This window comes from Lissotriton vulgaris, chromosome 3_1 (assembly GCF_964263255.1).
Source record: "Lissotriton vulgaris chromosome 3_1, aLisVul1.2, whole genome shotgun sequence".
In the NCBI taxonomy this organism is placed as follows: Eukaryota; Metazoa; Chordata; class Amphibia; order Caudata; family Salamandridae; genus Lissotriton; species Lissotriton vulgaris.
Window position 1 is genome coordinate 600,211,622 of NC_141689.1, and position 14,993 is coordinate 600,226,614.

Below are 14,993 nucleotides of genomic sequence, written 5' to 3' on the forward strand. Positions count from 1 at the left end.
GGAAATATCGAATGCAAGTACTCTATATGCCAGATTTACGGCTTGATGCACAGTTCTTATGAAATTGGTTGGCAAACTTGCGAACAGCAATCCAATATGCTGTAATGAGAAGAAAGACTCACTAGGTAAGAAAAAGCATTCAAGAAGAAACTATTGTGGGATATCCATATTCATCCACGATATTAGTGCTATCTGGCGCTAGCAAAACTTTGTATTAAGAGAGCTGTCCACAATTAAAACAACTGAACAAACCAGTAATGCATTATTCAAACAGAAGGTCATACATATCACATATCCCTGAGTCGAAACATGTTATGAAGCCTGGATTAATTGTGGCAGGAAAAATAAATGGCAAAAGCAGAAGCCGGAAAAATAATATTGTTGGCATAATTCTGTGCCGTCAGTATTGTTCTTCCAAAGCACAGGCCATAAAAATAATCAAGAGCTTCTGTAAATTCCTCAAACATAAGATCAGCAATCTCATATTCTCCTTAAGTTGTATTGTTTCTTAATCAGAGATGTTATTTCTGGACAAATTCGGTTTGATATATGTTTTGTGTCCAGCTACTGGCACAAAGTACAGACACAGGTGCTGCTGTTTCCTTGAAATCCCGGAGCAGCGGTGCTTGAGCAAACGTGTTCAGGACTCGCCATTGTATTAGCCTCTGTACAGTGATTCCAAGGGCACCGTCGCTGCCCAAGGCTGAGTTTGCAACAACTGTTGCCACTTACTAAACTTTCCATGAACTAAACTATGGAACACATGCAGTCACTGATAAAGACGCGTGTTTTTTCACTTGAAAACGTGCTTTTTTTCTTTACTAAAAAATGACCTTTCCTTTCGATTTTTCCTGACAACTGATAGAAAGTGAAGTGATAAGAATGTTATTTACAAAAAAAAGGACGGTAAAGGAATTAGTTATTTTTTTTAACTCAGCAGTACTTTAATAATTATTTCTCAAAAGCTTAGTTAAGAATTTGCTCGCTGAGACATATACACAACACTATATTTTCCATAAAATCTTCACAACACAAAAAATACTTAAGACATTTGGAAAACCTTAGATTTGGACAAGCTCTTCGAATTTACACAGTATTATTGTTGATCCTACATTAGGGGTATCGACTAGTGCCCATGCCAAGATTACAATGCTCATCTCAGTCAGAAGCATCCTTAGTTCATCACACTCAACAAACAGAATGACTCAGAGAAGGGGATATTTAATAACAGGTAGGGTGGTAGTAAACAAAGCCGCAAAACCACGAACACATGCATGAACTGAGCAGGGGCATTAGCATGCATAATTCCATTCTCTTCCTGTGCGCAGGCGCAGAAGGGGGGCAGGCACAGGTGTTCAATGAAACTGCATTGTCCACAGAGCATACCCAATCATGTCAACTTTACAAGTTAGTCTATGAGTTGCACACCGCATAGCTTGGAAACATGGAGTTGCGTTTGCGGCTCCATGTTTCAGAGCTGTGCCGTCTGCAGCTCATGCACTAACTCACTGAGTTAGCAAGTTAGTATAGCAAGCGCAATTTTTTCGAAAACTGGTGCCCACCCTCACCCCCCTTTTCATTCATTTCGAAGGACAGCAAGAGAGCTTGCTATTGCCTTGGGTGTTGGCAAAATCAGGGGGCAACAGACTAGATTTCAAACTATTAAGGGCATATTGTGAAACGCAATCAAGAAGTGTAAAATATATGCACATATGTATAGGTATATTGTAAATTGAGTGCTACACTCAAAAAGACGTTAATGCTTTCTTGATCAAGTAAAAAAATTTCACAGAACAGCCTGCGTAATTAATATTAATTAGGCAGTCACTATTTGTGACCCACTGATATTGGCTACAAAAACAGGGATGGTGATTTTGATAATTGGACAGCACCCTTCAAAAGTTATACACTGTTGCAGAACAATTATTAGAAACATATAAGTGAACAACGTTAATGGTTTTCCCAGCTTATCCAGATAAGACACACAAAATTAGTGACTAGGATTTTCTTTCTTTTATTCAATTTTTTATTCTTTATTTTCTTTTTTTGATAGTTGCAGATAGCCGACGCATTTCGTCCGTTGCCGGACTTCTTCAGGGCTTGAAACAAAACTGTCTGACATCTAGTTTCACATCCGTCCTTGTCGAGAAAAAAGTAGACTCCCATCCCTCTGTTTGCCTTCCAAAATTGGAAACTTATTTCCAAAGCAGCTTGTATATATATATATATATATATATATATATAATGGTGGGAGGGATCAGTCTGTGTCCTCTGGAATACTATATGCTCCCCCTGAGGTCGCCCAACATTTTTCTCGTTGGGAAAGAGGTATCCAGTGGTCACCTCCCCTTTTACAAATGTTACCACCTACTTTTAAGTGTTGGCAACTGGTCAACTGGTTTGCGACCATAATTGCAATCTAAAATTATTCACAAATACAATACCGAAGCACACTTAGGAAGGAACGCCCCTTTGACAAAACCTTCCTAACCGTGGTTCGGTATGGGCCGGCAAACCAATTTTCCAGGTTAGAAATGCATTTCCGACTTCCAGAACGGGTTAAGTAAATTTTTAAAAAACATTGTGTGTTTGGAAACCCTGTGATTGTGCGAATTGCAGGTTTGCCAGACTAAAACGGTTTCATGCATCTAGTCCTTGATGCCCAACCATAATCACTGCTAGTTGTTTGTGGAAGTTTAATTTTCTTCAAGGGTAGCAGCATTGCCTATGCAATTCTGCATCTGGTAATGCTCCCACTGGACATTTCTTACACCTCTCCCATGCCTGTCTACAGCTACTTTTAAGGGTGGTTAAGAAGACCAGCTCCTTCACTTTCACCAAATTTGGGCTCTCTACTTCCATGCCTTATCTTGCTGTTGGCCACCATACAGGACTTGCCTTTCTTTTTACAACATTGCTATCTTCTCCTCTGAATGCCGTCTTTGTCTTGGAATGCAAGTAGTGGGCCACCATTATATTCCCATAACACTTATCTTCTGGGGTTTTTCTGCCACAATTGTTGGCGAGGTCTGTGTGTGAGTGGAACAGCATGAATTCCTTCTTGTCACTAAGATTCAGGGCGCTCCCCGTTTGTGCTGCAATGCCTGTTTACCAATGTAGCCCTTGCGCCACCTTCGCCTAAATAGATAATGTTTTGCTCCGTTCCTTTTATGCACTGGTGGCAATTCGCTTTTACGCATTCAAATATCCTAATTAATGTGCAGCGTGTAATTGTCCTCCAACATGTAAATTAAGGACTACATATAACTTAAAGAAGCTTCTATCTCCCTCACTGTTTACTGCCCCAAAAGAACTGAAATGAAATGGAGGGACAGAAAAAGAAGTTCTCTGTATAAAATTGATGACTAATTTGATGTATATAACATTTCTTCTAATATCGTCTCACTTATTTGTCCGTCTGCAGATATGCCCTGTACATCGCTTCCATAATAGGTCAGAAGCACTGACCAATTTCCCTTGAAAGAAGCCTACCAACCCCCTATCTCTTTCATCTGCTATGAGTATAATTATATGATTATGCTTCAAAAACTTCAAATTACAAGACATCAGTTTATGCGTTTTAAGCAGTGACTTGTACATTGCGTGCTTCCCAGCCACATTGAAGTTGGTCACAGCGCACAGGCCTATCAGTCACGGATGTGCCTCTGCTAATCAGCACACAGCACAAGCCTCCGCTCAAAGGCCTCTCCCAACAATCTAATGCAGAGGAAGGAAATGGGAAAACCATCTTGCAAAAGAGACCAATGACTTCTGCCAATCAAACTTGCCGAAGAGCCCTTCCAGGCCACATACAGCTTTTACGCTGGCGTGCAGGTCGTCACATTTAATTTATTTTTTAACAATTTAAAATCTGCTTTTGGTGGGTCTTTTCAAATGAAAATGGCATTAGATGTTGCAACGCAGAATAAACAAATGCATCGGAGGTCTTAAATAGTGAAAACGTATTGTATTAGTAGCTAGTTAATAGTGGGACACTAGATAATGAACCAGTCATTTAGGACCTGTAAATCACTAGAAGGGAACGCCACTTGAGCCAGAAACATACGTGAAGGAGTGACAAGGTGTGTAAGGTACAGAGAGAGTTTATACTAACTTCCCCCCAATCCTCACAGACTAGCGATCCCTCCATTGGACACTGTGAACAGCTGCCTTCTAAGACAGTCGTGTTGTGGTTCTGGGCTGATCAATGCAGCAGACTGGCCAACGCAGGTTCTCCTTCCAAAGGGCAGTAATGCCCCTACCCTTTATCAGCAGCAATCAGTGGTTAATAATGTCTTTGATGAAGCTCTGGTGGATCCAAGTGGCTCTAGCCGTAGTTCTTTTTCATTGACCTTAACTCGAATAGTAAGGTCAGGATTTTGTGGGTTTTTTAGAGGGGCAGGGACTAGTTCCTCCTGGCTGATTTAGTGTTTTGATACTTGCCCCATTTTCTGGGTGTGAATTTCATGGTGATTCCTAACCAAATGTTTTCCAATAGTGAGTGTCCTTATGCCTTGGGTGGGTATGGTCATTCTGATTTACTCACAAGACCACTTTGCTGGGTTTTTGGCAGCTGTTTGAATTATAGGGTTGTCCGTATTTTACGCTTGGCAGATATCTGCTGATGATTGATGTTCAGGTTTTGTTGCTTCATTTTTTGAGCATGTATTTGCACATCTAAGGTCACAGGCATTGGCGTTACTACCTTTGTCCTTCTTCTTCTTAACGGATGTCCGAGAGAGGTAAAATTCTATCATTCAAGGGAGTTATTGGTTATTAGTAAATGGTAAACTAAGAAATATTGTCTAACTTGTATTGGTTGTCTGTACATTTATGGTCAGTGTGGAAGTTTTTTACATCCATGGGTCTCTATATTCAAAAGTAGGGCATGTAAAAGTTTAACAGTCCACAGGTCTTTACAGTGGAAAAGCCTAAAAGCGATATCCACTGAAGCAAGGTTGTCTGTTTCATAGGAAAAACTGGATTACATTATTACATTTATTAATGCTAAATTTAGATTGGTAACAGCTAGAAAAATATTCCAAGGACACTTTTTAATAGTTAGACAAACTTCAGTGTAATGGTAAAGTGGATTACCTCTAATTATTAAAGAAAGGGTATTTTAGAAATATCACTATTCTCTTCTTGAATCCTCTAATGCCTTTCTGTAAGTATATCAACTGTTTACATGGCCTAGCAGCTGATGGCTCCCTCGTAGTGAGGTGTGCATTGCTCCCAGGAAAAAGACAAAGGGCCTTGAGTGTGGGGATTTATTCTCCTTCTCTTGGCAGTATTGCCAGGGCTGTACGCAGGCATTTGGTAGACTACAAATGAGGCCTCTCCTGTCACAGGCAGATGTAGTTCACATCTAGATATGCCTCCTCTATAATCCCTCTTTGCAGGCTAGCACCAATCCCTGTAGGAGAGAGAGCTGCCCCAGAGCGTGTTTAGAGTGACCGCCAGAAAGGGGTTGCCCATTGCCATAGCCACACCTCTAGTGGCCACAACGACCTCTGACCATGGGAAGAAAGATTCTGCCATGTTGAATATAGGGAGATAGGGGTACTGTGTGATATCTTACAGTAAAACTCAAGGGAAGTGCTGCAAAAGTGGGTAGAGTCACCCCTCGAAGCGTACGCCCCATTTTTTAGGAAGTGGCCAGGAGCTGCTCACACAAGCTGTTCTGGGCAAAAATGTGACTTCCCCAATAACCTCCTCAGGACACCGTTAGATCTGAGGAAGATTCAGAAGAGGACTTCCCTGCTGTCTGAAGGCACGAGAAGACAGAACCTGCTCTCATGGGCCCCCAAAGTGATGCAAAGGGTCGTTTGGCTGACCTCTTGTTTGAGATATACAGACAACACCCTTCAGGTGGCCCTGCATCCTGCTTTCTTGCTGATCAATTTCAACTAGACGTGCCCTGGTACCTCTTGCTGGCCTCTGCTGGAGTGAGTCCTAACCACCAAGTGCATTCCCCAAGGTCCTAGTTCCTTGCCTGTGATTAGAGTGTACTCCTCGCTGCCAAACTCTAGAACCTGGCGCTTAGAAATGTTTTGCCAAGTTTTTATCCTGAGAACTGACATGGAAATGGGACCAACCTGCCAAGACGATCCATCGAGGCTGCATCGCCTCTAGGATTGAGTTTGCTGCATCTCTCACTATGTTCACCGGCACCAATGCTGAATGAATCTGTCATCATCAAACCCTCTTTTGCTGCAGCTTGCAGTCTTCAACCCGTTGAGGAAATCCAACTTTCAGAAAATTTCCAAAGTCCACACATAAAAATCTTCACCAACGTTGAATGGAAAACGATCAATGTCGAGGATTGTTTGCGCGTGAAACTTTAACTTTTTCCACTCTGAACTTTTCCCACCTTCATCGACGCCTTCACCTTGACCTTATTTTATGATTCCAGTCAACTTCCCGCAAATTTTTGCCCATGGTGTTCAGCATAAGTCCACTGAAGATTTTCTGCTTCTCCAAAATTTCCAAAGGTACTTTTCTGATTGGATGGACCTGGTCCCTGCATCCAACTTGTGCTCCATCTCGGTCAGGCGTAACTTTCACCTTAGCGCTGGACGAGCCCAACCAGATTAATGCAGTTGGCGCCAATTTCCTCTTGGCACTATTTTTATCCAATCTTTAAAAATTCATAATTCTACTTATTGAATTTTTAAAAATTGGTTTGGAGTTTTTCTTGTGTTGTATTTTGACATGTATAACATTTGAGTACTGATTATATACTTTACATATTGCCTGTAGATGTATGCGTGGCTGCTCTGTGCCATAGCTACCAGAGGGCTGAGGTCCGGTTTATTTAGTGACTCTTGTAGTTCACAAGGATTATAATTATTATTTGAGTTGTGTTCTCATCCCTTTCAGCTAATAACCCAATTTCTTACAATCTGGTTTCTGCGATGGAGGAAAAGTTAGCTTCCTTGTGTGTGATGACATTTGGTGGTGGCGGAGTTGATTTCCCTTTGTGTTTTTTATTGTCTTCTAGGAGTGATTTGTCTGGAAAGATGTTCTTGAGTTTAGCATGTTCTGTCACTAAGTTTAGGTGATTTTACTTTCAGACAGTGCTTGTATTGAACCATGGTGGCCCCGATTCAGTCGTTTAAGAATTAAGATGGCCTGAGGCCTTCAATTAAATTGTAACTTCTGCTGCGAGCATTCCCTTTTTTCAGCTTTGGGGCATACATACATCTTGCGTTTTGGCTGGAAGTTTGCAAGTTTCAGACTGGTTTAGGTGGACGGTTCAATCATAGACTCATTTCCTTTAGTTGTTTCTGAGATTTGCTGTGTTCAAACATTTGATGCCAGCTGAGTGTATTCTTTTCTCACCCTCTATGAATTGGGGCAGGTGGTGTTGCCCTTTTGAAGTTTAGCTGTTTGTGTCTTTTTGGTTCTTTTTAGAGTTGATTGCTTCTTTTCTGATCTTAATACTGCACGTTCTGCATGGCAGGAGGCATTATTTCAAAGATGTGGCCTGGGGTGCAATGAATGCACTGAAACACTTGCTGTGCAGTGTAAATAGGCAAGAATTATATATAGACGATAGCTCTCTAAAAGTGTATATCTGTTTACAATTAACAACTTAGGTGCCCCAAACTATGTCTACACGTTCTGCTGTGAAGTACCTGCAATCCTCGCTACTGATGGAAGCATTTTCACTTACGTTAAAGATTTCTTCCTCTGCTTGGTACCTTTTTATTAATCAAACATCTTCGTTAAAAAAAAAAATCAAAAACAAGTGTTAGAACACTGCCTTGAGAGGTTCTGAAAAAAACACAGGGTGGTGAAAGCAGGAGTCACATTCAGAGAGAAAAAAGACACTTTCAGAGTAGGAGGAAGCAAACTGTTCATCACGCGATAACGCGTTGCGACTAACCCTGCAGAGCTAAAATTTGGAATTGGGAGTAATCTCCCTTACTTCAGCAAGTAACCGGAATGTCTTTATGTTTCTCTCCTTAGAGGCGATGCAATCTCAAGTCTGTCAAGCCTGAAATGGTACTTCCCGCTTTAACGCCGACAATCCCACCCCCAATGAAGCAACTCCTCTGGCCTTTGGTAGTGGTCATGGGTCTCTTTCCGAGGTCCGCTCTAATGCACTAACCAGGTCAGAGGTCCAACAACTGAGGCAATCTTAGAATTTCAGATAAATTCACAACATTAACAACAGGAGCAGTGGTCGAACCAACACAGGAGTAGCTTAAGCATCCCAACCACCCCAGAGGTAAACAATTGCGGTATGTCGGTAGGTCAGCAGATGATTGGTGGGAAACACTGAAACCGAATGCTGCATGATGGAATATGAAGAGGCTTCAATGTGGACTTGAAATAAGCATGGTATCAATTTGGTGCTGACTTCCTCTTTGGTACCCCCGGCTCTGACAATTCTACCCTTGGTCTTGTGGGCCAGGATATGAGAACCCTGTGAGCCTTCTGAAGTCCCCTGTCCTTGCTCGTCTCCCATCCCTCAGCCCCAAATCAAAGCCTGAGGAATGTATCAGGGAGAGATTGGTGGGCAACTCTACGATGTCTTCGGGGATCAAAGGCTTCGTCATGTCTCTTCCACTACTCCTTTGCACTTTGGCGAATCGAAGTTGATGGAGGTAAGTAGGTTCTCCAAAAATATCTAATACAGCTGCAGCTCCTCGGTCTGTGGGGTGTGGAAATCAAAGACAGCACTTTAATGTGATCATGTGTAAAGGAACACATAGCTCATCACACACACTTCAGGACTGTCCATCAGTCAGAATGCCGAAACTGACCATGTGGCCAGTGCAGTGTGTCTCCTCACTCCCTCTCTTTGTGATCGCTTGTGGGTGCTGAGAAAAATGGTCGAATACATCTCTCTTACACTTCTGTAGTGCATGTGTGCCGCTTAGGTTTTTGCCACAGTTAGCTTAATTCCATATATAATATTACCATGAGGCTTCAGTCCTGTGCCACAAAAGCACGACTGACCAAGAGATTACATGAGAAATGTCAATGGGGTACATGAATAAGTGTCTCAGATACTCGGGGATGCCACTCTCTCACTCATGAAAGTGAGTTCCTCAAGCCAGGTGGGTAGAATCATATAGAGATTTATAAAGTGGGAGGGAACTCCACCCCCCTCACTCATATATCTCAAGCACAGAGCTTACTCACAGATATAGAGCAGACACACAACAGCGTGAATGAGTAAAACACTTTGTGCCTCTTGCACCTTATACGTCTACGTGGAGCATGGAACATGGCTTATTTTACACCAGATTTAAAGGGCTTTCTTTGGAGAAACCTATTGCTTCTAAGCGTGCAGAGAGATGCTTTTACAAAGCCCTTGAGTGACACCTTCCCTTCTGCAGCCCATCCATTCCGAACCTTTGCGTCTTGGGCATCACTAAGGAAACGTCACGTGTCCTGAAATGCACTTTCTTTAAACATGCAATCGTGGGTGATAGTTGGAGCCTACATAGTCCTCGGCTGGCAGTTCTGTGCAGAGTTGTTCTTTAAGCGTATTTTGCTGCCCAGAACTATGAGTAATTGTTGCACTTTGTATGTCTTGCACTTTACACGTGACAACGAAAATGAGTGCACTTTCTGTGTCAACAGTAATGTACAGCAATTTATACGTCTTTCCACCTGAACAGCAATCAGAGCAATTGCAGGGATGTGCACACCAACTGGGAGCTTAACAACTCCTTCCTGCCACTTCAGAGGGTGTCTCCACTCTCAATAATGGAAACTTTCCCATTGCGCCGTGTGGTGCATGCGCGCGCTCTCACAGTGCTCTTAACCAGGGCTGCTTCCCGGCTCAGTGGTAAGTCATTCATCGAGCTGAAGCTTCTGATAGCAGAATCGACCATGCTGTAAGCCTTTGCCATGCATGAGGTTCAATAAATGCCAGCAGCAACTTGTTTAACTCACTGAGCCACCTTCCAACAATCAAGCTATTTCCTTTACCAGTCATTGCTTGGAAGTGAAAGGCAGCATGAAACGCTACAGAAATCTCCTCAATAAAAACGAAATAAATATGTGACTCCGGCCACTTTTTACCTCCTTTCTGTAGTAAGTGAGCTTCAGGCGAGGAACTCTGCTTGAAGTCACATGCTGCATTCCCAGCTATCTGATTGGCTGCATTGCTCTCAGCATTACAGTGTGTGAGCTAAATCGATTTCTGTAAAATACAACCGTTCCCTTCGAATTGTAAATCCTGCCATGTAATGTTGGCACCCAGTTTGCCTCACTCTAGACTTCATTGCACCGTGAAGAACTGACCCGATAAAACATATCAGTCAGTAATCAGACTGTTGCCTTATTTATGCTCAATAAAATTGGCACTAGCTCATCGTTATCCGTGTCTAATTCAGACTTACATGCTTCACGTGGGCCCATCGTTTCACTCAAAAATGTTTAGACTGGGTTTTAGAAGAATGCTGCCTATTTTTTGTTCTTGATAATCTAAGATTTTTGCTTCAGACATAATATGCGGGCAGGGTGAAGATATCTATAGCACTGCCCCCTTGAACCTGTGACACAAATAATGAATATCTAATGTGCGATGAATATTGAAATGAAATCTCCATGTCCGTGAAGCCACCGTGTACTCACCGGGTTACACAGAGGCGCGTGCTGTGGAAAGAGCCCACTCGCATCAGCAGCGTCCGTGAAAGGATCCGGGCTGTGCTGGCTTGTCCTGGGGTGGAACCGGGAGGCATGTCTGCCTGTGGTCGTGTTATCAGCTATGCTAGTCAGTGAAGGTCGAAATGAGAACAAACAGCGGCGGAGCAGCCGGGCTTGCACAAGTCAGAAAACCCAAGCTGCTCCGCGCACCGCCGTGAGGGGGCTTTCACTGCGCCCGCCATTCGAGCCTGCCACGCTGGGGGGCGCGCAGGTGGAACCTCGGATACAAGGGGCGGCGGCGCTGCTGGGGCATAGCTTCACGGGGTCAAAGTTCAAAACTCTCAAGTAGAATCCAGTGAATGCCAAGATCATCGAGGGAACAAACATCAATCGCTTATGGCACAGAAGAGCAGAATTCAGTCAATTAAACAATTACTGTGCCACGAAAGAAATTGCATTTTTCAGCCCGGTGTACTTGCCCTCGGGGGAAAGGGCAATATTGTTCCTCGAGCTCAAATGGAGAAAAAATTATGGCGGTCAGAGGAAACTGTCTGTAAGGCAAGGAAGAGTCGTTAGAGAAAGGGCACGAGGCCTGGTGGGTTTTAGACTGTCTTCCACTCGAAGACGCGGAGCTAGGCCTTTTGCCGAATCGGGGGAGGGGGTCGCAGATAGAAGCGGGGAAGCCCCCTCCCCCTCTTGCTGGGCCACTGCTTCCTCGGTGTTTAAAATATAAATGTAGTGCAAGGTATGTATGTCCTCAAAACAAGTCGATCAATGTAAGTTATATATATTTTTTACATTTATTTTTAACCTGACTGTTCTTAATCGAGTCTGCAGCACGGATCGTGTCAAAATGTAGAATAAAGGGAAAGCATCGTCGATTGTATGTCTGATATATTGTTCACTAATGCCTTATGCCGGTCCCACGTGCTCGTGGACCGCGGCGGAGTCAATGCCAAAGCTCACACATGTTACATTCTGAAAAATGCTGCTCAGCAGAAAGCTCGGAAGCGCTGCATTTCAAGAGAGCGCTGTGCGACTTTTCGCATGCGAGTGATTTCATAGCAACCAAGCAACAAAATGACCGCAGCACTCGGCAAATATTTTAAGCGCCAGTAAAGCGCTTGCATTCAGACGAGGCTTCTCGCCGGGACACGAGGCGCCACTCCACAGAGCCTCTCCGCTTCACCAGAACCGAAGAAGGGCGCCATTATATCCAAACCCACGTGCATGATGGAGCAGAGCTAATCTACTGAGTGGGGACCCTCAAAGTGTTCAGACGCCTTTACAATGCATGTCTTCCATAAAATGCGCAGAAGAAATACAAAGCCAAACCCAACTTTCGAATTGTGCAACTCTCCGGCGATTGGTTACTCCTAAAGCTGGCCTTGTGCATTCCACCGACCACTCCCATGCATTACAGGCCAGGGCTATGCCAGGTATTATCTGCCTGCTCTTGGAGTCACAGGCCAGAACCTATAAGGAGAGACAGGTACATGGTGCCCACCATACTCCTCCGTTGACGTGCTGTAATATTTTAGGACCTTAAACGCATTGGATACACTTTGTAATCAGCAGTGGTAGTGACAGAGGAGACACGTTGTAATTCTGGGTCAGTGGGCCCATGCAGTGCATTATGCGCCCTCGGCCGCTCTGTTGTCTCCCACTGTGCCTTCAACGCTAGGTTCTGTGTTACATGTAGAATAGCCTTATTGCAGAATCTGTCTAGGCCTGTTGAGGGTCAGGGAGTGTGGCCTGGTAAGTGCAAGACAACAACAGAAAGAAAAGGCCCCCTTACAAAAAGGGGATGGAGAGAATGAAGTAGGGAATATGGGTTAGTGGCAGCCCTTCTAGAGTCCATCAACTAAGAGAGCTTGTCATTATTTATAAAGAATGAAATAATCAAGTAACACTTCTGCTTCTTACCTTTGTTAGACTTCTTTATATGTAATGCGTTGTACTCCTATTCACATATACTTGTATTGGTAGCAGTAAAGCATTATACATGCAACCATGGTTAAAATTATTTTGTCGCAAGTGGTCCTTCGACCATCCGCTGCCGGCAGTGGGAGTACCTGCAGGGCGGTGACGTGGGGAGGGGCAGGGTGGGGGGTAATAATGTATGGATTACGGAGCTTCCCAGGTAAGTAAACATTCAAATAAATAAAACGAATTTCGTTGTGTGCACTGCATCCCCAAATGCGATGCAGGGCGCGCAACTAAATTCGTTTTATTTATTTAAATGTTTAATTACCTGTAAAACTCCGTAATCCATACATTACTACCCCCCACCCTGCTCCCCCCCCTCCCCACGTCACCTCCCTTCCGGTACTCCCACTGCCGGCCGTGGCTGCCTTTGACAGTCATTCACTATCCTGAAAAAGTACATGTGGCAAATTGTGGCGTTTTAAAACAATTGTGTAGGTTTCATAGCAAGGCAAGGACTTTTCATGCAATATATACAATCGTATACCCAATAAACTACACCACAGACCAATTGTAGCACATTTTAAGCACATTTTAACGTAAACTGGTAACCTTTCGTCTGTTTCTTTTTATTTTGACTAATTCCATGCAGACACTTGATGGTTGCTGCTGAAATTTTATTAACTACACATTCCTAAATGGGATAGTCCAAAGGTGCACCTTTAAGTAACTAAAATCCTTCAATGATCCTGTGGGAAAAGATTGGTTCCCATGGTGCGTTTCAGCCTTCCTCGAGGGCCTTGTCAGAAAAGTGTTCCAACTAGACTTATTTGGGACTATATTATTAGTCCCATTAGCATCAGGGAAGTGTTGTGCTATCCAAGGAATTGATTTCTCAATTCATGTTGTTAAGGGATATTTTCTTTCTATTATTGCCATTTGAATTGCAGAAGTTTAACCACAGGCAAAAATTCACCAATATAAATAATTACAAATATATAAGTTTAATTTTAAAACCTCTGCAGTGGTCCCCCTGGACATTAAAAAGGCGTTCGATAATCAGTGGTGGGACTATTTGCGGGAGGTCCTGAGAAGGATGGGTCTGGGCCAAGAATTTATAGATTTGGTTTGTCTTCTGTACTGCCGACCAATGACCCCTGTTCATACAGCGGCCTGATATCAGAAGGTTTTCATATCGGAAAAGGCATGAGACAGGGCTGCCAGCCTTCTCCACTTCTTTTTGCCATAGCAATGGACCCACTGGCAATCAGACTGCAGCGGGATATGGTCCCATGGGGTATCGCCATACTTGGCCATACGCATGTAGTCTCCTTATATGTGGACAAAGCATTGTTGTATATCTGTCACCCGTAAGAGGCAGTAGCAGAGCTCCTGGAGGTGCTGAGCCTGTTTGGAGCTGCCTCGGGGCACCAGATTAACCGCCAGAAGTCGGTTATATTCCCTCTGGCAGCTCTGGCACGGGAGGATGCCGCGACCTTCCTGACGTGGGGTTTCGATGGGAGTGGGACCATTTTCGCTTCTCTGAGTATACAGGTGGCCCACAAGTTGGACGCTCAGTATTCTATGAATATGAAAGCAGTCATTACAGGCCTGGAAGTATCCATTTGGTTCTGGAACCACCTGCCCCTCTTGATTATGGTGCGAGGAGCCTTGGCGAGGACGGTGGTGCTTCCTCATTGCCTCCATGCCCTTCAAAACTCATTTTGATGTATCCAGAAATCGGTCTCCGACATATTAATCGGTCTATTGATCTCATTTCTATGGGCTGGGAAGCGCTTAAGGGTGAAGCTGGAGGTGCTTACATTGGATATGGATTCGGGGGACCTGTGCCTGCCCGATTTCCATCTTTATTATCTTGCGGGTCTGCTGCAGTATGCAGCGCAGTAGTGTACTGAAGATCCCAATGTTGAGAAGGCACTGATTGCGGGTTGGTGTCTGGAGGCGGAACTCCTGCCGTACCTTATGATGGGTACACAAACTCCCCCAGACTGCCCGTTTGTGATCCGCCAGGTTGCTGGGGCTTGGGGGTGGATCGTTACCTTGGTGATACGCAGAGCCCCATATGCCCAGCAGCTCCCTCTTCGCTGGATCCCGGGTTTCCATCGAATACAGTCTGTCATGAACTTAATGAGGTCGCACAAAGGAGGGTGTACAATGACTGGCGATTTGTACCCTAACTCGACCTTCCTCTCTTTTAATGATGCAAAGGAGGGTTTTCGAGTGCCAGATGGCCATTTTTTGCACTATGCAAAAATATCATGCACGTCTTGCGAAATATGGACCATGTTCCCGAATGAGCCAGAGGAGAGGTGAACCCTGGCACTGATGCTAGATCCAGGCTCCTATAAGGGACTAATCTCCAGCATATACAAGGCTCTGAGAGCGGACCGTAGGATCAATGTATCAAAAATTCAAGATAGATAGATGGCTGATTT

The 14,993-nt window shown here is 43.9% G+C and overlaps 1 protein-coding gene across 19 annotated transcripts in view; it reads right to left on the reverse strand.

Moving 5' to 3' along the window:
* The window catches only part of MEF2C (myocyte enhancer factor 2C), a 514,750-nt gene that overhangs the window by 236,119 nt on the left and 263,638 nt on the right, over positions 1-14,993 (reverse strand). Inside the window, exon 1 of one of the 19 annotated variants that reach the window (XM_086960895.1) lies at positions 10,600-10,737. The exons of 15 other annotated variants lie outside the window; for them this stretch is intronic. The gene's annotated coding sequence lies outside the window, so the exon portion shown is untranslated. Of the gene's footprint in view, positions 1-10,599; positions 10,738-14,993 lie in introns of those variants that run through there. 3 more of the 19 variants (XM_086960886.1, XM_086960890.1, XM_086960879.1) reach the window with 3 other exon arrangements.